At 39.3% G+C, this 20,556-nt stretch overlaps 1 protein-coding gene across 6 annotated transcripts in view; it reads right to left on the bottom strand.

Moving 5' to 3' along the window:
- CDK14 (cyclin dependent kinase 14) overlaps positions 1 to 20,556 on the bottom strand; it is a 550,615-nt gene that overhangs the window by 346,763 nt on the left and 183,296 nt on the right. The gene's annotated exons all lie outside the window — the stretch shown is intronic.

Consider the following 20,556-nt stretch of genomic DNA (forward strand, 5'->3'; position numbering starts at 1 on the left):
CTTATTTACCAAGTCCCTAATATTAAAAGTTCATACTATCTGAAAAATTCTGTCTGTAAGAACTCTATTTGCTATAATTTGCAATATCAAGCTATCTCTTAAAAAAAAAAAGACAGTCATCCAAAAAAAAAATCTGATCTAAAAATAACCACTTCCAAGATAGGCATCTGTATACACGAGTCTCTACTACTTATACCACAGCAAGAAAGGCAAGGGCAACAACTACTATGAGCATGAAATAAATATTTTCTAGCTCTGAAGAAGTCCCTCTAAGAGTAATTGAATTTAATTTTTAGAAATAATTATACTATGGTTTTAGTAGTTTTCACAAGGCATTTTACTTAAAGAGATGATTTGCGAAAGACTAAAACTATTGCCATTATCTCTCATTTATATAAAAATTTTCCTGGAGGGCCCTAGGGGCCCTTTACGAATCACAATTGCTAAATTGGAGGCATCCTCCATTAAATTAACAGGCGCTGGCCCAAGTCAGAGGTTCCCTTACATAGAAACACAATAACAGACCCACAGCAGGCTGCATTTCAGTCTGTGAATGGAGCACAAAGTACAGGAGAACAGTTTCTATCTCCTCGCTACGTTGTGAAACTCAAGTCACTTTAGCTGAGTACATAAACTTTAGTTCTGTATTCTTTATGAATAGGCTTCCAGTGATTCAGATGTTAATTTGGCCATGAGTCCTGAATTGAAGCCAAAATTCCAACAGCATAGACTATACAACTAAAGGTAACCTTTCATGACTTCCTGAGGAGTATTTAATTGCTTGTTTGAGCCAAGAAGGGCATAAACTGCAAATCTACCAAAACCACTTAATCAGCAAATATCTGAAACACTGCCAGCAAGAACAGTTCCATCCTTGTGGCCATCTGACACAATGCAATCATGGACTGTTTTTACTACTATTTTAAATTATTATTGTTGGTGTTATTGTATCATCTTCACCACTATCATTATTATCACCATCACCAAGTCTATTACTTATAACACTAACAAAAATAACTTATTTTGTAGCACTTGACAATTTCATAAACCCCGGAGACGGTTACAATAGCCCCTAGAGCAAAATGGCAAAGTACATTATTTCTTGCCTCTCTTTTAAAGATACTGTAAGAAACGAATGCCCAGCTTTGTTGAGTAACTTGTCCAGAGCCACACAGCAGCTGATAAGTGGCAAGGGCTTGAAACCAGTTCATCCCACTCCACATCCACATTCTATCCGCTACACCATGATACCTTTCATTAGTCGCTGTTCTGTTGTGATTTAAGAGAACAAAGGTACAATTATTAATTCCCCAACTGACTTACAGGTCCCCTGAAAGCAACTGTTTCCAAAACAATTTAGATACTATCCCGTACGAATACTGTGTTCACTCTAAGGATGGCAGAGATGACTACCAGGGTTTTGGACACCGGCCCCAACGCTCCATTAATTGTGTGGTTGTGGGTAAGCTGCGTCCCTTCTGAAAGCTTTGGTTTTTCTCGCCATCAGATGGAAATAATGCCAGCAGCTATCCCTCACAGGGTACTTGTGTGGATTAGACAAGATAATATGCATAAAGCAGGAAGTCCGATGCCCAGCTCAGAATCCATGCAGAATCAATGTTGCCTGTCATCATTATGATTAATTTTCCAAAACTCTGCTCTAGGCAAAGCTTCCTCTGTGAATATAAGCCTTCCCTGACAAACCCCATCTCACAAGAATTTTCATTTACTTTGGATTCTCCGTGTATTTATGAAAACTCTCTAATACTTGCTCATGTATGGCCTTAAAATTGTTTAATTCTTTCATGAAATTTTGTGTCATTGTTTGAAGAGGAAGGATTGTTTCCTTCTATTTATTTTTATTTCCCAACATATGGAAGTGCTTGGTATGGGATACCTTTATTGAAATACCATGTATTCAAATTAACAATCTGGAAAATGTGGGTCCTCTCTGTTCCAGTCCCATGTCATCACAGCCTTTAACTGAGCACTTACTGGCTCTGGAGCTATACAATCATTATGTCTAATCATCACACGAATCTTGCACATGAAGACAGCACAGTGACCACCCTTTTAGAGAAAGCTAAACAATCTGCCCAAATTCCCATACTTACTAAGTGCCAGAATCCAAACTGGAGACTAGGTTTGGCTGATCCAAATCTACTCTTTCCCTCTATAGCTTGCTACCTGCACTTCTCCTGTTTTTGCCTTTCCGATTTTGTTATATTAACTTACACCACCCAAGGAAAAGTAAAAAGTCCAGCAGGGTCTCTTCTCTCTGTTGCTGGAAGCCTTGGTACCATGAGAAAGTGCATCCAAGTTGAATGATATAGCCAAAGTAAACAACCAATAATACTTTCCTCTACTTCAACCTTCCCTTCCCAGATATTCTGAAGAGGTCAACGGGAGATATTTTTTCAAAAGATTATTGTTCTATCTAGAACACCTAAGGAAAATTGCGATCAACTGTTCTGTAACTCTTTCTGAAGATGAAACAAAAGTAAAGACTTTTCCTTCGGGACAGGAGGAATTAATAAGACAAGGAAAAACAATCTGATAACTAGGCTCTATTGGAAGAAAAATTCAAGACTTTGAACATGAGTTTTTTTGTTATTAATTTATAATAATGTCCAGCAGCAGACAGATGGGTTCAACAACTTCACATTCTTCCCCAGAAACACCATGATAAGGGTGAACAAAGAGGGCCAAGTTCATGACTCCTCTCTCTCTATTACCTCTAAATCAGTACTTCCAGAAGAGTAACAAATGCCCCCATCCACAGAAGAGCTTATAAAGTGATCAGCTCGCCAAGCAGAGAGTTAATTTTTTAAAACTTTCTATCAGAATATAGATAGAAGTCAGTTATTCTTTTATGTTTTCAGCCAACATTATGTTTTGTTGTACATAAACGTAGTTTGTTCACTGATACATGTAAGTTTTGAAGAGGAGAGCCGACCAGAAGGATGTTCAGGGGTGATGCCCCGGGGAGGCTGCTCTATGGCTAAAGGAAGAGGTTACAGGGCAGCTGAGGGAGGAAGGTGTGGAGGGAACATTGTACTTGGATACCAGGACGGGAAGAAAATTCCTCAAGGGAGACTGGAATCACAGGGAAGGAACACCGGCTACACTGGCCCAAAAACGGTGTGAGAGAGTGAACTGGGACAAGAGGATAAGGAAACTGCTATTAATTCATAATTTTACTTCAAGTCATCCATGCAGGAGCCACACAAACTCACAGAAACATGTAATTCTGAAACTCAGAAAATGTCATCCCTTGAACTCAAATTTAATCTTTCCAGAAAACTCCCTCCAGCTTATCTCATCACTCGATTAGGTGTTTTGTTTCTTTGGTTGGTTTTTACTTTTGTCTGTGATGCTTACAAAAATAACTGGGAAATAAAACAGCCACTCAATGAGCCTCTAATATGAGACTAGCATTCTGCTAGATTCTGCCAAAAATACCAAAGAAATTAAATGTAAGTCTCACCTTCCGTAATAATTAATGTTAAACACAAGAATAGCACGCACACACACATATACCCACAAAGCTAATGGACAAATATGATGAAGTATACAATGAGGTACAGAATTGTACAGTACTAACTATAAGCTGGACGCATAAACTGGTTTCAAAGCATAACAGAAGACCTAGAGGGGAGGGCTGTTGCGGGGGAGGACCCCCGAAGCAAAGGCTTGAAATGATGTGGAGTAGGCAATGGGTGGGCAGGAATATGAAGGCGGCTACACGGCAGACTCTACTGGCAGACCCTACACCGAGGATAACCCTTCCTCAACTGGAGGGGAGGGAAGCAAGATGGCGAGAAACTGAGTTCAGCAGCAGGTAGGGTGGGGCCAAGTAATGGATAAGGGAGGGACCCCCGAAGTCAGGCAGAGACATTTACCTTGATGAAGCAGCCAGTAGGGAAGCACTTCAGGTTCCTACAGGAAACTGAAATGCTGAATGGGATGGCAGTGGGTCTGGTGGGGCTCACAGCCCTCTCAGTGCCAGCACACCCATCCCTCAGCTGCCGCTCCACAGCTGTGTCCTTTGCTGGGAAGAGTCCTTAGCTGCAGGAACAGCCTACCCCTCCTCTCAGTGGGTGACTGGCTCAGAGGCAGGCATTTGAGAAGGCAGAAAGGAAGAGATCATTATGGCGGTTGCAGACCAAAGGACAGCCATACAGCAAATGAAATTAGAGGGCCTTTGAAGTGGAGCACATCAGGGGCCCCGTGGGGGGACCTTCAAGGGAGGGGTGTACAAGGGTCTGGCCCTGTTTCTCAGTTTGCAACAACTCTGGAGGCCATCTCAACTCTGGAGCACTCTCTAGGCTCAGCTGAGGCTTCAGGCACAACTTTACTGCAGTCAGCATCCCCCTCTGCCCAACCCCCCCTTCCTCACTTCCCTGCAGGTTTATCTCCTGAAGTGCGCGCCCCAATACACCTGCATGCGACTCTGCCTCTGAGTCTGTTTCCAGGGATCCGACCCCAGATTGTGCTGAAAGAGGACTAATCCAACAGCAGAAGGCAGGAAACACTGAAAGGAGGAAACGCGAATCAGAGGGGTCCAAAAAGGAAATTATTTCAGGACCTTCACTACTTTACATCTGGGTAAAAAGAACAACGAAGAGGATGAAACTCGTGGCCACTTTGATGGCAAGTGTACAGATTACGTATGGAGAGAGGGGAGTCAGACACAGTATGGAGAGAGGGGAGTCAGACACACCAGCACCCGGCAGACTTCTTTCCGCCAGTGGAAACAAGGCTGACTCGGAATGCAGCGAGATCCCTGGTCCGCAGCATTCCGGACAGAGTTTGGTTTGGTCACGGTGAGCTGGAGGCAGTAGCAGCACATTCAGTAAGGGTCACCTCGGGCTGTTTGAATCTGGGGGCTGCCGCAGTCAAGGCTGCAGATGTGGGCTGGGAAACCAGCACAGGGAGGTGACACCTGGTACCATAAGAGCAGATGAACTTCCATGAGGAAGTGAGGAGAGTCAGGTCCACGGGTATGCAGGCTGCCCACATGACGCGGAAAAAGGAGAAGGCCTCCAGAGAAAAGAGAGGGGACTTCAAGATGTCAAATTTAACAAATAAAAATACAACACAGGATGCCTACTTAAATACTGCAAGGGTCATACAGCTCTTCAGTGGTAGCAGCAAATTTTGTGTCAAATGACAAAATGGTGTTAAGGATGACCAAAGATTTGGGGCGCCTGGGTGGCTCAGTTGGTTAAGCGTCTGCCTTCGGCTCAGGTCTTGATCCCAGGGTCCTGGGATCGAGTCCCACATCGGGCTCCCTGCTCGGGGGGGAGTCTTCTTCTCCCTCTCCCGCTCCCCCTGCTTGTGTTCCCTCTCTCGCTGTCTCTCTCTCTGTCAAATAAATAAATAAAATCTTTAAAATAAAAAAAAAAAGGATGACCAAAAATTTGAAAAGGTCATGAGTTTTTGTTAGGTAAAGGTCACTGATAACCTTTAAGGGAAAACATTCAAGTTTTTCATTTGAAAAAGCCTATAAAAGAATAACTGACTTCTATCTTTGAATTAACACGCCTGCTTTCTAAACTTCATGTGACTTCGGATCAAATTATTCTTTTATCAAAATTATCTCAAAGGGGGGAATTTCATTCCTCTCGAGAGAAATATTCAACACGAGAAGTCCCCCTCTTCCTAGTGAGGGAAGACTTCCTCAAAAAGCTGGAAGCTCTCAAAAGACTGGTTTTCTACATTATTATATGCATTATAAATGACCATATAAAACCTTAAAGAAATGTTTTCTCTCTCTCTTCTCTAAAGGATACAAATTACTTAGAGTGATTACATGAACTCAGGGGGCCCACAGCAACTAAAAAGAAGACAGTTTCCTACATGTTTATTTCTATGAAATTTAAAAAAAATCGCACTCATCAGGGAAATAAAAAACATGAACTGCACTTATTAAACATGAGTTATCTAAAATAAGCTTTTAATTTGCAGAGATGTATCAATGTATATATTTATGTGCATGTGTGCGGAAAGAACTGTATTCTGAAAATATTAACATTAAAAAAAGCTTGCTAGATATCCCCTAGGTCATATAATGCATAACAAATCACTTCAGTTACTTTCTTGTAAACAAAGAAAAATAAACATTCCTCATAAGAACGGTGCATGGGGTTTGAAAATCTCAGCTCTTGACCGTCATTTCAAATTTCCGTTTGCATTATACTTCATCTCTGAAATATAAAAGACCGTATACTGCCCTCCAATGACACATAAAAGTTTCCGCTAACAACTCCATGCACAGACCAAAGTAATATATCACTGTACTTAAGGATTTGCCTAGATGCTTTATGACGCCCAAAAGCAATACCCAGGTTTATCAAATCATTGAAATAATATGCCCATATATTTCTCTGGTCCTGCTTTTGCTCCAAGTATAGCAATATGCATAATAATATGGCAGCACATGAAAAGTCTGAGTAACAAATAATATATATACACACAAAAGACTGGCCCATTTGCTCTTTGTGCATTTTAAGATTTTGTTTTACTTAAAACCTTTTAGATTGATGAAGGTTTTACTTTAAGAAGGCAGGACTTCCTCTTCAATACTGCAGATTTAATGCCAGCAATTTTTTCCATCTTGTGCATAAAATTTACAGTTGAGGGAAAATATCCCTAACAAACCAAGTTTACTCTAGTTTTGTGACTTTATTTTTAATGGTTTAGGTAAATCGGAAATTATAATAGCATAGGCTTGTTGGCTCAGTATTTTTAAGAATCTACTACTTAGGTAAAAACCATCTGGAAGTATAAGAAATATCTAGAAGTATAGTTTTTCAAATGGGAGCTAAGCTACCAGAAGTCTCCCTATTCTGAAAACGTCCAATTATGCAAAAACAAAACTGTGTGATAAGCAGCTATACTTTCATGTTTTCCTGTTTTCAGTTTGGTTTAGCTCCCCTGATAGAGCAACACTTCAAAAATATTTTCTTTTGCACTAACTACTCCACCATGTGCAGTATCAGTAAGTTCTGCTCTATTAATCACTTTATGAAATAGCAGGATGTCTATAGTATTTGATTAACCTATGTTCCCAAAATTTAATTGGTTATGGGTGAATCGCTGCCAGTAAGTTTCAATTGTTTTCTAAGTGTAGTTCATGATTCTGCTAGAGAGAACTAAGAAAGGAAATCTGTCTGAGGCTCTGGGCCATGAAGTAGCAAATCACTTAAGGGTAAAGTCTTAACCACTGTAATCCTGCCTCTGAGAAGTAGCACATCCTAGTATTAAGAGCTGTGCTGTAGAGTCAGATGGACCTGGGTTTCAGTCCATCAGGTTTACAATCTGTCAGTTAGAATGGGTAGGTGGTAGGAGTTACTGGTTCCCTTTACCACCATTAACCATCTACAACATTCCAAACATACTAACATAAAAGGGGCAGAAGGAAAGACCTACTCCATATCCAGACCAACCCTGTAAGTCCCCAAGAGAGTGGAAATGTTTACCTGCTTCCCACAAGACTTACAATCTTTATAGAATAATTAAAGGCATTTAGAAAGCAAAGTCACAGACAACTATTCATTAAATGACTAATATGCATTCAGATCTTTAACAAAATATTATCTCAATCATCTTAAACCCAATCAATCTGCTGCTCATCATGGAAATTGCCTTAAAATGCTGACACTCCCCCCCACAAAAAGCCCCTACAGAAAAATTAATCCTAGTCTTAATCAAGAAAATTTTATGATCATAAGTACTTCTGTGAAACCAAATTGGCATCACTAAAACTGACCCCTGCTGCTGGTTCCTGCCCACATTAGCCCTAAACTTTAGGACAGAAGGAAGAAGTATCAGCTCACGAAGACAGAACCACTGCCAAGTTCTTGCTTATTATTTCCCTTAATTCTTTTTCTTGGGCCCTGTTCAAATTGTTAGGGCTTTTAAAAAGTGCTATTATCAATTCAATTCTTATGAGTATATTCAGGAACTTGACTGAGATGGCACGTGTCCAAAAAATATAAATGTCCTCCACTAAAATTTCCTGTAGCTTTCTACTTCTAAACTTTTCCCACAATAAACTATATGGTATGCTTCTCCACACATGCTATTAATTTGCTTTTTAAAAATTAAAACACGAATTATTTGATGGTCTTTTGAAGAGTTCCACCACATTCCAAAATGTCAGAAGAAAATGAGAAATACAGAGAAACCTAAGTGACGTCGCTTTTTGGCACGTTACACCAAGATCAGATATAATCTGTGGTGAGAACTGCATTTTGAAGATGTAATTCACTGCCAGATCTCTGACCACCTTTTTCCACAGTAATGACTCACATGACTCTCACTCCGGGCCTGAACTCTCCTGATTTTGGTAGTTCGAACAATCTATTGGACTCTCTGGGACTCAGTGTGTTCTTTTGTGAAATGAAGGAACCAGATTACATAATCACCAACGTTCTTCTCAGCTCAACAATCCTACCATTCAGGAATTTTTACTGAGATAAATGGCTATCACCTCAACTTCCGCATATGTAAATAACACCTATTCAATCTCTGTGACCCTAAAGTTGCTGCCACTTCCTGCTTCCTGATTCTGTAAACGGTGCTGTCCTCCTCAAACTCACCCTTGCTTAAGACACTCAAATTGTTCTTGGCTCCTTACTAATCCCCTCGACTAGACGCATTCTTCCTTTTCAGTTCTTGTTCTATCTCTACTTTCCCAGACTTCATGATATTCCCTTATGGATCCTGGGTCTCTAGGATTTTTGCTCACCAACTACCCCAGATATTAATGATCCAGCATCAACAAAAGAACTCATGCTATAGCAACCCATTTGACAGTAACAAAAAACAATTTTAAAAAACAGAAGTCCATGTCTTCTGCCCATTTCTTGATCGGATCATTTGTTCTTTGGGTGTTGAGTTTAATAAGTTCTTTATAGATTTTGGATACTAGCCCTTTATCTGATATGTGATTTGAAATATCTTCTCCCATTCTGTCGGTTGTCTTTTGGTTTTGTGGACTGTTTCTTTTGCTGTGCAAAAGCTTTTTATCTTGATGAAATCCCAATAGTTCATTTTTGCCCTTACTTCCCTTGCCTTTGGCGATGTTTCTAGGAAGAAGTTGCTGTGGCTGAGGTCGAAGAGGTTGCTGCCTGTGTTCTCCTTTAGGATTTTGATGGACTCCTGTCTCACATTTAGGTCTTTCAACCATTTTTCCAAAGAAGACATCCAAATGGCCAACAGACACATGAAAAAATGCTCAACATCACTGGGCATCAGGGAAATCCAAATCAAAACCTCAATGAGATACCATCTCACACCAGTCAGAATGGCTAAAATTAACAAGTCAGGAAATGACAGATGTTGGCGAGGATGAGGAGAAAGGGGAACCCTCCTACACTGTTGGTGGGAATGCAAGCTGGTGCAGCCACTCTGGAAAACAGTATGGAGGTTCCCCAAAAAGTTGAAAATAGAGCTACCATACAATCCAGCAATTGCTCTACTGGGTATTTACCCCAGAGACAAATGTAGGGATCTGAAGGGGTACATGCATCCCAATGTTTATAGCAGCAATGGCCACAATAGCCAAACTATGGAAAGAGCCAAGATGTCCATCGACAGATGAATGGATAAAGAAGATGTATACACACACACACACACACACACACACACACACACACAGTGGAATATTATGCAGCCATCAAAAGGAATGAAATCTTGCCATTTGCAATGACATGGATGGAACTGGACGGTATTATGCTGAGCGAAATAAGTCAATCAGAGAAAGACATGTATCATATGACCTCACTGATATGAGGAATTCTTAATCTCAGGAAACAAACTGAGGGTTGCTGGAGTGGTGGGGGGTGGGAGGGATGGTGTGGCTGGGTGATAGACATTGGGGAGGGTATGTGCTATGGTGAGCACTGTGAATTGTCTAAGACTGCTGAATCACAGACCTGTACCTCTGAAACAAATAATACATTATATGTTAAAAAAAAAAAAAAAGAAGAAGAAGAAAATAGCAGGAAGGGAAGAATGAAGGGGGGAAAATTGGAGGGGGAGATGAACCATGAGAGACTATGGACTCTGAGAAACAAACTGATGGTTCTAGAGGGGAGGGAGGTGGGGGGATGGGTTAGCCTGGTGATGGGTATTAAAGAGGGCACGTACTGCATGGAGCACTGGGTGTTATACGCAAACACTGAATCGTGGAACACTACATCAAAAACTAATGATGTAATGTATGGTGATTAATGTAACATAATAATAAAAATAAATAAATAAAATTCCTCATTTAGAAAAAAAAAGAAAGCAGGTAAAAAATAAATAAAATAAAATAAAAAAATAAAAAACAGAAGTCCTAGAAACTAAGACTTTGCAGAGAACATCCACCCAGATTACCTTTTTAGTAGAATAATAGTGAACAAAAGAACAGCTAGAGTTTTCATCAGAAAACATTTAGGGACAACCCACCCACCCCACTGTCAGGAGATTTAAACTCCTCTATGCCAGTCAAACTGGTGATGGGGTTGAGAGGGGAAGGAAGTGGTATTTCCTACCTGAGTCAGCTACCTTAGCAGGCAGGTCTTTCTCTGTTCATTTCTCCGTATATGAATCCTACCTATCTGTTATGGTCTGATGGTTTGTGCTCTCCCTTCAAAATTCCTATGTTGTAATCCTAACCCCAAAAGGTGACTGTGTTAGGAGGTGGGGCCTTTGGGAGGTACTTAATGTTCTTTTTAAAAAAGACCCCCACAGAGCTCTCTCCTGCCATGTGAGAATAAAAGGTAAGTTGGAGACCAGGGTACCCCAACCATCCCAGCACCCTGATCTGGGGCTTCCAGCCTCCAGAACTGTGAGCAATAGATTTCTGCTGTTGATGAGCTACCCAGGCTCTGGTATTTTGTTATAGCAGCCCGAACAAATTACACAACATCATTTAAGCTCAGCCCAAACCCCTGCTTAAATTCATTAAAATTCTAACTGGAGTCTGGTTAGTTCCATTTTGGTGACAAAAGGGAAAAATCTAGAATCTGACTAGCCAGTGCTTGCTTCACATCACAACCCTCAGGATTAAAAGGCCATATATATAGTTTACAATTAAAAACAACTGACCATAGGTACTATGGTAAATGCTGTGAATTGTGTAAGACTGATGAATCACAGACCTGTACCTCTGAAACAAATAATACATATGTTCATAAAAAAATTAAAAATAAATAAAAATAAAAAGGAAATATTAAAAAAAAAAACCTGACCATATCATAAAGTATAATGTAAGTGCTATAAATAAATGCTAAGAGGTAAGTGGTATAAGCAAAAACAACAACAACAAAACAAGCAAGGCAAAGCAGCCCAAAAAGAAAAAGATTATTTCTACGAAAGCCAGCAAAGGTTTCAGAAAGAGAGAGCACTTTAACAAGGTCTTGAAAGATGGTCAAAGCATGGGGCGCCTGGGTGGTGGTACAGTCGGTTGAGCACCAGACTTCTGGTTTGGGCTCAGGTCCTGATCTCAGGGTCGTGAGATCGAGCCCTGCGTCCGGCTCAGTGCAGAGACTGCTTGGATTTCTCTCCCCCTCTCCTGCTGCCCTCCCCCACCAAATAAATAAATCTTTAAAAAAATTAAAATAAGAAAGATGGTCAAAGCAGAGTTGCGGATGGGCTGGGAGAACTCAGGCTTGAGAAAGGGCAAAGGACATTCCTTCCTCCAAGATGGAGCTTCTCCAGCAGCTTCTCCACTGTGGAGTCATAAAAGTTCAACCCGCCAGTTGTCATTTTCAATCAGTATCTTGGCTCCGTAAATTATACAGGGATACTTTGTTCATACTGGGTTATCTTATCTCACTGAACAAATAGTATGTTGTGATTAAAGTTGTTTGTCAAAACCTGACAGCAGTGACACACAACTTCAAAAGGTTCTTCACTGCAACCTCATAGGGTGTCTCTTTTCCTTCTTCCAAGTGGTTAGGGCAGGTCAATTCAGCACACTTCTGCTACTCCGTGTTCTCTGGCTTCCTGGAAGTATGAGGGCTATAATATAAGCTGATGTCAATACTGCGAACTAGAAGACAGCTTCTGACAAGGGGCTGGTATGATGCTTTGCTTTTCAAGGTCTGAGGTGAAATGTGACCCGCCAACACTGCTGAGGTGTCCCCACTTCTCTCATGAGTTTCAAGGCTCTTTGACTTACCAACAGGCTCCCACTCACTCTGGCCCCCAAGAGACTTTTGTAGCTGTAGTCCTACAAATTCAACTGCCAACATGTTTATCTTTCTCCACTAGTAAATTTTAAGATCTTTGAGAATAGGAGGTGTCAGTTTTTATAGTCAACAAGTTTTATTTCTGATAATGAAAATAATACAAGTTTAGAGAAACTGGAAAAAAGAGACAGATTTTCTAGGTTTTGCAATGTAATAATTTATTATTAATAATGATCACTAGTGTTAACATATTTTTAGCTAAGTGTATATTTTTAGCTAAGCCTATATATATTTTAATAAAATTAGGAGAAAATTTATTTGAGGTATAATTTATAAACCATGAAATATACCCACTGTAAGTATAAAATTTAATGACTTTAAGTAAATCTACAGAGTTCTACAGCCATTACAACTCAGATGTGTCAAATCATAAAAACAACCTAGCACAGGAACAATTTCATGTCACCAGGGTGGGTGACAGTTTACAGCCAATCCCTGCTGCCAGCTCCAGCCCCAGGCAACCATGGGTCTCTGTTTTCTGTTTTCATAGATCGGCTCCTTCTGGAAATTTTATGTATATACAACCAGGCTTATATAACCAAGCATAATGTGTTCGAGGTCCAAACATGTTGAAGTATGTTATTAGTAGTTAGCTTCTTTTTATTGCTGTATGGATATGCAACATTTTGTTTATCAATTCAACAGCTGATAGACATTTAGATTGTTTCCTGATTTTGGCTATTCAGCATGGTAATGTTAGGAACATTCACGTCCGTGTCTTTGCATAGAAGTATGTTTTCCTTTCTCCTGGGGAGATGATATGATACTCAGGAGTGGAAATGCTGGTTTGTATGGTAACTGCATTTTCAACTTTTAACAACTGCTAAAGGTTTTCCAAAGTGGCTGTACCACTTGACATTCCCACCAGCAAAGTATGAAGGTTCCAGTTACTCCACATCCTTTTTCAACACCTGGTACTGTTGGTCTTTTTGATTATAGTCATTGTATTGGGTATACAGTCACATCTCACTATGGTGTTAATTTTCATTTAGTTCATGACTAACAACTTCAAGCATCACTTCATGGGCTTATATTAGCTACTGATATGTCTTCTTGGTGAAATATATACTCAAATTGCTTTCCCATTTAAAAATTTGGGGGAGGTCTTCTAATTGTTGAGTTTGGGACCTTTTTAATATAATTTAGATATTTTGGTTGACTGAGGGTTCTAGAGGGGCAGGGGATGGGGGGATGGGTTAGCCTGGTGATGGGTATTAAAGAGGGCACGTATTGAATGGAGCACTGGGTGTTATACGCAAACAATGAATCATGGAACACTACATCAAAAACTAATGATGTAATGTATGGTGATTAACATAACATAATAAAATAAAATTTAAAAAAATCTTTTTTTGAGAATATTTTCTCCTAATTTGTGGCTGATTTAAAAATGTCTTTAACTTTCATTTCTGAAGGATATTTTTTGTTACATGTGGAATTTTTGGTTTACAGGTTGTTTTGTTTTGTTTTTAAGCATTTTGAATATATCAATTGCCTCTTGCCGCCTATGGTTTAGATAACAGGTTAGATCTTAAACATACTTTTTTTTTTTCTCCTCCTAAATGTAACGAGTTGCTTTACTCCTATTGCTTTCAAGATTTTCTCTTTGTCTCTGTCTTTCAGAGACAAACTTAGTCTATGACAGGTGTTAAGTTTTGGTCTCTTTATGTTTCTCCTAATGGGGGTCATTTATCTTCTTGAATTAATAGATTAATTCGATTTTTCAACAATTTCAGTAAGTTTTCAGCAATTATTCCTTCAATATGTTTTTGCTCATCCGTCTCCTCTAAGACTGTCAAGTTCCTTTCCAATATACATGACATATATATTTTTTTAATGAATATTAGAGTCTCCTTGTTTACTATTGTCCTTGACTATTCCCTTACATTAAAGAATTTACCTTAATCTAGAGCTTGAAGATAAATGACACTAAATTCTGTCAGTCGTCAAGACATTGGTCATGAATTAATTACTGTGCATTGTTTGTCATCCTTTGACTATTTCTATCAATAGATCATACATAGATCAACAATACAACTTCAAATATTGAGAAGTAACAGAGGTGCCTGGATGGAATTTTTATACAGCAACTTGTAGTAGCAATGATAATAATGCCAAGACAAGCAGTTTATATGTAGATTATGGACTCCCATAACTTTTTTAGATTAGAAATTCTGAAGAGAAGAAATTACCATCTTTGAAACAAACACTTTAGTTAAAAGACCCCAGTTAAAATCCTAACTTAGCTGTTTACTAGTAAATTGTGTGATACAAGACAATTTATTATCTCCAGGCCTCAATCACCACCTCATAATACAGAGATATTCATACCTCTACATAACACAGGAATATTGGGAGGAATTAAATGAGATAGCATTTTTAAAACATAAGCATATAGTAGATACTGAAAAAGTCCTTGGAGATTTTTAGCCAATTATAAACACCTTCAGATTAGAACCAGTTGCACAACCCTAAAAATATTTTAAACATAAAGGTATCATAGTTCAATTTATAGTTCCAATAAAATATTTACATTTATATTTCCAAATATAATTGGAAATCTCTATTTCCAAATAAAATAGAAAATATAAAATTTTTTACAAACTTAAAGGGGACAAAAAATAAGTTACTTTATTAAAAAACCTCATCCTTTAAAATTAAAGACATGCAAAGGAAAACATGATTTTCAGTTTTCAAAGTCACATGATCTAATAGCTCGCAAATTTTTTGTTGATATCAATTGGCAGACGTCCATCAAATTATTCATTCTTACAAAGAATAACAATTTTGGCAATCTACATAAGCTTACTTAAAATCAAAGTCTAGACTCATGGATTTTTTATCTTCCATTTAAAGAAAAACTTGTCTGTCAATTGTCAAATGCTCTGAAGCAATTCATGTTAATTTTTTCAGTGACAGACATAAAGGATTATTATTAGAGGGTTTAAAAGAAATATTTTAAACACAATAAATGTGCACCACATTACAGCATGTGTGTATGAAGCACACTGATGATACAATTAAGGATCCTTTATCCAGGTAATGATTCATGCTGATACTATTATTTTAATCATAAAGCTTTAAGATCATATAGTTCAAACCCCTTCATAACAAAGATGAAAAAACTGAAGATTAAATATGTTAAGTGACCCGCTTATGCTCATGTAGCTAGTGCCATAGTCTTCACCAAGACTCAACATTTTCCGACTGCTCTAGGGCGATTTCCCAACTTCACCTCTCTGCTTAGTAGCCTGAAAAGAATCCATATACAATTTTGATCATAGAGGTTTCTGTCTCAACAGTGATGCAATATAGTAGAATAACACTAAAGGATTTGGGGTTTCTTCACTCACTTATTCTGTTACTCACTCACTCAACATGTACTGAGTGACCATCAGGCGTCAGGCATTGGCCTGGGTACTGGATAGAAGACCCAAATTTGCCACTTATTTGTAAGACTTTGGACAAAAATCTCTTTAGATCTCAGCTTCTTAATTACTAAAATGAAGATAACATCAACCTTTCTCACAATGTTGAAAGACTAAATGAGATCATGTACTTGGAATGTGGGGTAAGGTCCCCAATTTAGGTACAACTGATGGGTTATCTAAATTGCACCACTGCATAAACAATTACCACCTGAAGGCCAGATCTCAAACTTAACATGATCGGGATTGAACTTACTCTCTTTCCCTTCCTATAAACTCCCCTACCCTGTAGTGCCTTTCTTATTATTGCCTTCACTATCTAACTATTCATGAATGCCAAAAATCCTGGAATACTCTGAATATCCCATTTCTATCAAGCTCTATGTCTAGTCAAACACCAAGCCCTACCAGCTATCCCTCTTAAGTCCTTCCCAAACACATTCATCTCCTCTTTCCCCCCACTGTTTCACAGAGCCTCATCATTTTATGCCCTAAGTACTTCAGTATATTTTAGTCCCTCTAAACTAGCTGCATAAACTGAAATGAAAATAGGGAGATTCAGTAAAGATCTGCATGTGGAAGGGTGAGGGATGCCTGGGTGGCTCAGTTGGTTAAGGGTCTGCCTTCAGCTCAGGTTACGATCCCAGGGTCCTGGGATTGAGCCCCACATTGGGTCCCTTGCTCAGCAGGGAGTCTGCTTCTCCCTCTGCCTGCCATTCCCCTTGCTTGTGCGTGCTCTCTCTCTCTCTGACAAATAAAATCTTTAAAAGAAAACTGTTCTCTTTTACAGTATCTAGATTTCTCTTAACTCTTGCCTAAGAAAACTATTAGGTATTCAAAAATTCACAAAAGATGATAACTGGTTCCTTTCTATTCTTTCTCTGGGCAAATCTTAGCCAAAAACAAACAAACAAATAAACTGTTGAATATCTAGAATATAGTATCACAGAGCAAGAATACAGACATCAGACATCTTGAAGTTGTTTATAAAGATGGGATAGCCTGGGGCACCTGGGTGACTCAGTCGGGTTGAGTGTCCTACTCTTGATTTTGGCTCAGGTCATGATCTCAGGGTCGTGAGATCGAGCCCCGTGTTGGGATCGGTGCTCAGTGCAGAGTCTACTTGTCCTTCTCCCTCTGCTCCTCCCCCCACTTATGTTCTCTGTCTCTCTCGGTCTCTCTCTAACAAATAAATAAATAAAATCTTAAAAAAAAAAAACAAGATGGGATATCCTAAGAAACTTTATCTACTCATTTTGAAAACATGCCAGTATCTCCTGACTCTATCCTTACCATCAGAATCTATGAAGATATCATATGAGAATAAAAAAGAGAATAGCTAGCCCATAGCACTGCTGCTTAATTTCTCTAAGCTGCCATCAAAAATAGAATGAGTCTCAAAGCACCTGAACCCGAATTAAGCCAGTAAGCACTCTAGCTCTGAGATAAAATTCAAAATCCATCTCTGGACATAAATCCAGGTAAGATTAGAGTTGCTGACAAGTAGTTCTACTTTAAGTGAAAATTATGTGTTAAAATCTAAATTCCCAGGTAAGCTTCTAAGTGGCAAGCTGCCACTTGAAAACTACTTTTCTGTTTTCCTCCTTTGAAATCCTCCTGCTGTTGACATTTTGTGAATGAGGAAATTGACCAAAATAGCAGAAAAGAGGCAAACTCAAATTAAAGTGCTTCGTCTCAATTGAGCAAGCCATGCTACACCCTCATCAATGTAAAGATGCAAAAATGTAAAAATGCAAAAATGAACATATCCCAAACGTCACCCACCCCCATTCTAAATATTTCAAACTCTACCACCAGATACACAGAGGAGTTACTTTGCATGAATCATTATTCACAGCAAAAGGGAGCAATTGTGCTAGCTTTTGCTTTCAAACATACAGAGCAGAAAAATGAGAAAAATAAGACTATGAGAGGAGGGAATAAGAAGGCAAGAGAGGAGTAAATAACCAAAACTGACCCAAAGTTTAATTCCTCTTCTTACTGTTGGGTCAGTTATCTCCATTAAAAATCACCGAGAAGTCAGATTGTATTAGGAAACCTCAAAATACTTTATTCAATGGAAAATACAATGTCATTTTGTGATCTGTTCCTCCAGGCCTCAACAATTCTTGCAGCCTTCCCTGCTCTCCAGGGTATTCAAAACTCTGAGTTTGAAGATCCCGTGGGAAATCAAAACAATAACATAGAGGGAGATGGTTCCTGAGAGATGGCACAAACCAACTCCCATGTTCCACAACCAGGGTTACAGAGGCCTAGAGCCATGAGGTGGTGTTAGAGACTGAATTGTGTCCCCCAAAATTCACATGTTGAAGTCCTAACCCCAGCACCTCAGCATGTGACCCTACTTGAAGACAGGGGGTTTTCACAGGTAATTAAGCTAAACTGAGATCATTAGAGTGGGCCCTAATCCAATATGACTGGTGTCCTTACAAGAAAAGGAAATTGGACACAGGTAGCGGGAAGATGATTTGAACACACAGGGAAAAGATGGCCATCCACAAGCCAAGGCTTGAAACAGATCCTGCCTTCATGGCCCTCCGAAGCAGGACCCCGACACCCTGACCTCGGACTTCTGGCCTCCAGAACTACGACACAGTAAATTTCTGTTATTTAAGCCACTTGTCCTATGGTACTTTGCTACAGTGGCCCTAGCAAAGTAATATAGGTGACTTGCCTCATGTTGTCTGGTAGGTGATGAAAAACAGAGCCAGAATGAAGCCCAGATTTCTAGACTCTAATATCCACGGGGCTTTCCACCTCATTACACTCCCTTCCAATTTAACTCCCTGTTTTTTGCTCAAAGTCCTCTCCCACAAAAATCTTACACTCATTCAGCTTGTTAAGGACCATGCTAAATATATACTGTTTATGCTAAACTCTCATGAGATCTACTCCCACATCGCCAAAAAGACATTTTCGTATAGACGTATCATGAACTCAGAAAGTCCAAAACTCAAATCTACTACTCCACAGAGTACTAACTAAGAAAGCCTAGGTACAAGATCCAACACCTTGGGCAAGTCAACTAACCTCTCTAGGCCTCAATTCCATACTCGTACCACAGATTCTATAAACAGTATAAACTCTATACACAATCCCTTCAAAGGGCTCAAGTGAAGTTTACAGTAGATAACCGCCCTTTCAAACTGCAAAGTGTTAAAAGCAACACAAATTATTTCTCCCTCTGGCACCATGTTTTTACTCACTCAAACTCAAAACCATTTATGTTTCCCTCTCAAATAATCTCTAACCAGTAATTCACCTTGTTCTGGCATTTCTTTCTCTACAAATCATTTTTTGTCACTGCTTTCTAATTAATCCAGGTCCTCGTAATTTCAAATCTGCACGACTTTGAATGACCGATTTATCAGCTTCCAGCTTCCTCCTCATCTAATCTATATCATACCTAATATCAGATTTATCTTCCTAATACACTCAGTTCAAAAGTCTTCAGAGGCTCCCCAACCCACAGAGGCCTGCGTTCTCTGACACAACTGCCTCCCAGGGCCCGTTCCCACGTTGATCTCAGGCCTACCTTGTGCCCCACGGCCTTGCCTCATACCTAGGCAGTATGAACAGATCAACCACCACTTCAGTTTGGCTCCATTTGTTTCTCCCCTTGAACTTCGCACTGATGAGTCCAACTGTCACAACTGGATCCTCTAATACCATTATAAACTTGCTCTGAACCTTGAACCGAGGCTAGCACGAACAGCAAGGGCAGGCTGGTAAACTGCAGTGTATACCCCACACGTTAGGGAGCGTGCCTGCTGCCCAGTTTCATTTCCTCCTGCTTCTCTCTTGGCCCAGCCTCTCTTTGCCCCTTTCCTACACCCTAGCACTCAGGGTCTAGCAAAATCAAATTCAAGAGCACTCCACCTTGCCTCCCTCCAGAGCTCGATGAGAACCACTGCTCTATCTCAACCAGTGGTTTCCAATCCCATCAGACGGGAGCACCCTCTTTATGTAACAAATATTTCATAAAGATGCCTTCACAACAACATTTTCAGCTAAGTAGGAATGATGGAAACCAAACGGAAGTGGTACGAAAAGGAGAATGAGAGGTGAGAAAGTGAAAACCGAAAGGAGGCCTCTCAAAAACAAATGTAAATCATAATGATGGTTGTGAGAAACAAATCAGACCAGGGACAGACTACATTTAATTCCTCAATACCTTAATGATATTATTGCAGTAAATCACTCACAGTTATCTTGTGGTGGGCCAGCTACAGTTCCTTCAGTGCAAAAAATTAGCTGAAGTCTTATGTCAAGATAATTTGTACTTTTAAAAATGTAGTGGAGGGAGTATCATGCTAAGTGAAATAAGTCAGTCAGAGAAAGACAGATACCATATGATTTCACCTGTATGTGGAATTTAAGGGGAAAAAACAAACAAACAAACAAACAAAAAAAACAACCCAAGAAACACTCTTAACTATAGAGAACAAACTGATCGTTACCTGAGGGGAGGTGGGTGGGGGGATGGCTGAAATAGGTGAAGGGGATTAAAAATACACCTATCATGATGAGCACTGAGTAATGTACAAAACTGCTGAATCACTATATTGCTGTACACCTGAAACTAATATAACACTTTGTTAACTATATTGGCACTAAAATTTTTAAATGTAGTGGAGGGAAAGCTATTAATACTAAAAGTTGTGAAACTGAACTGAAAAGTTCCCACTAATAAAAAGATATTTTATTCTCTTGGAGTAGAGAAACTATGCAGAAATAAAATATAAAGCAATTTTATTTTATAAAAATTAAAAACATGTATGTAACAAACTATATTGTAAGAGAAATTTTTAGAAAAATGACCAAAGAAAATATTACAAGATAAATGATGCTAATATATA

Source organism: Mirounga angustirostris, unplaced genomic scaffold (assembly GCF_029215605.1).
Source record: "Mirounga angustirostris isolate CCGP_5_RB_7025 unplaced genomic scaffold, mMirAng1.0.hap1 SCAF_12, whole genome shotgun sequence".
Classification (NCBI taxonomy): domain Eukaryota; kingdom Metazoa; phylum Chordata; class Mammalia; order Carnivora; family Phocidae; genus Mirounga; species Mirounga angustirostris.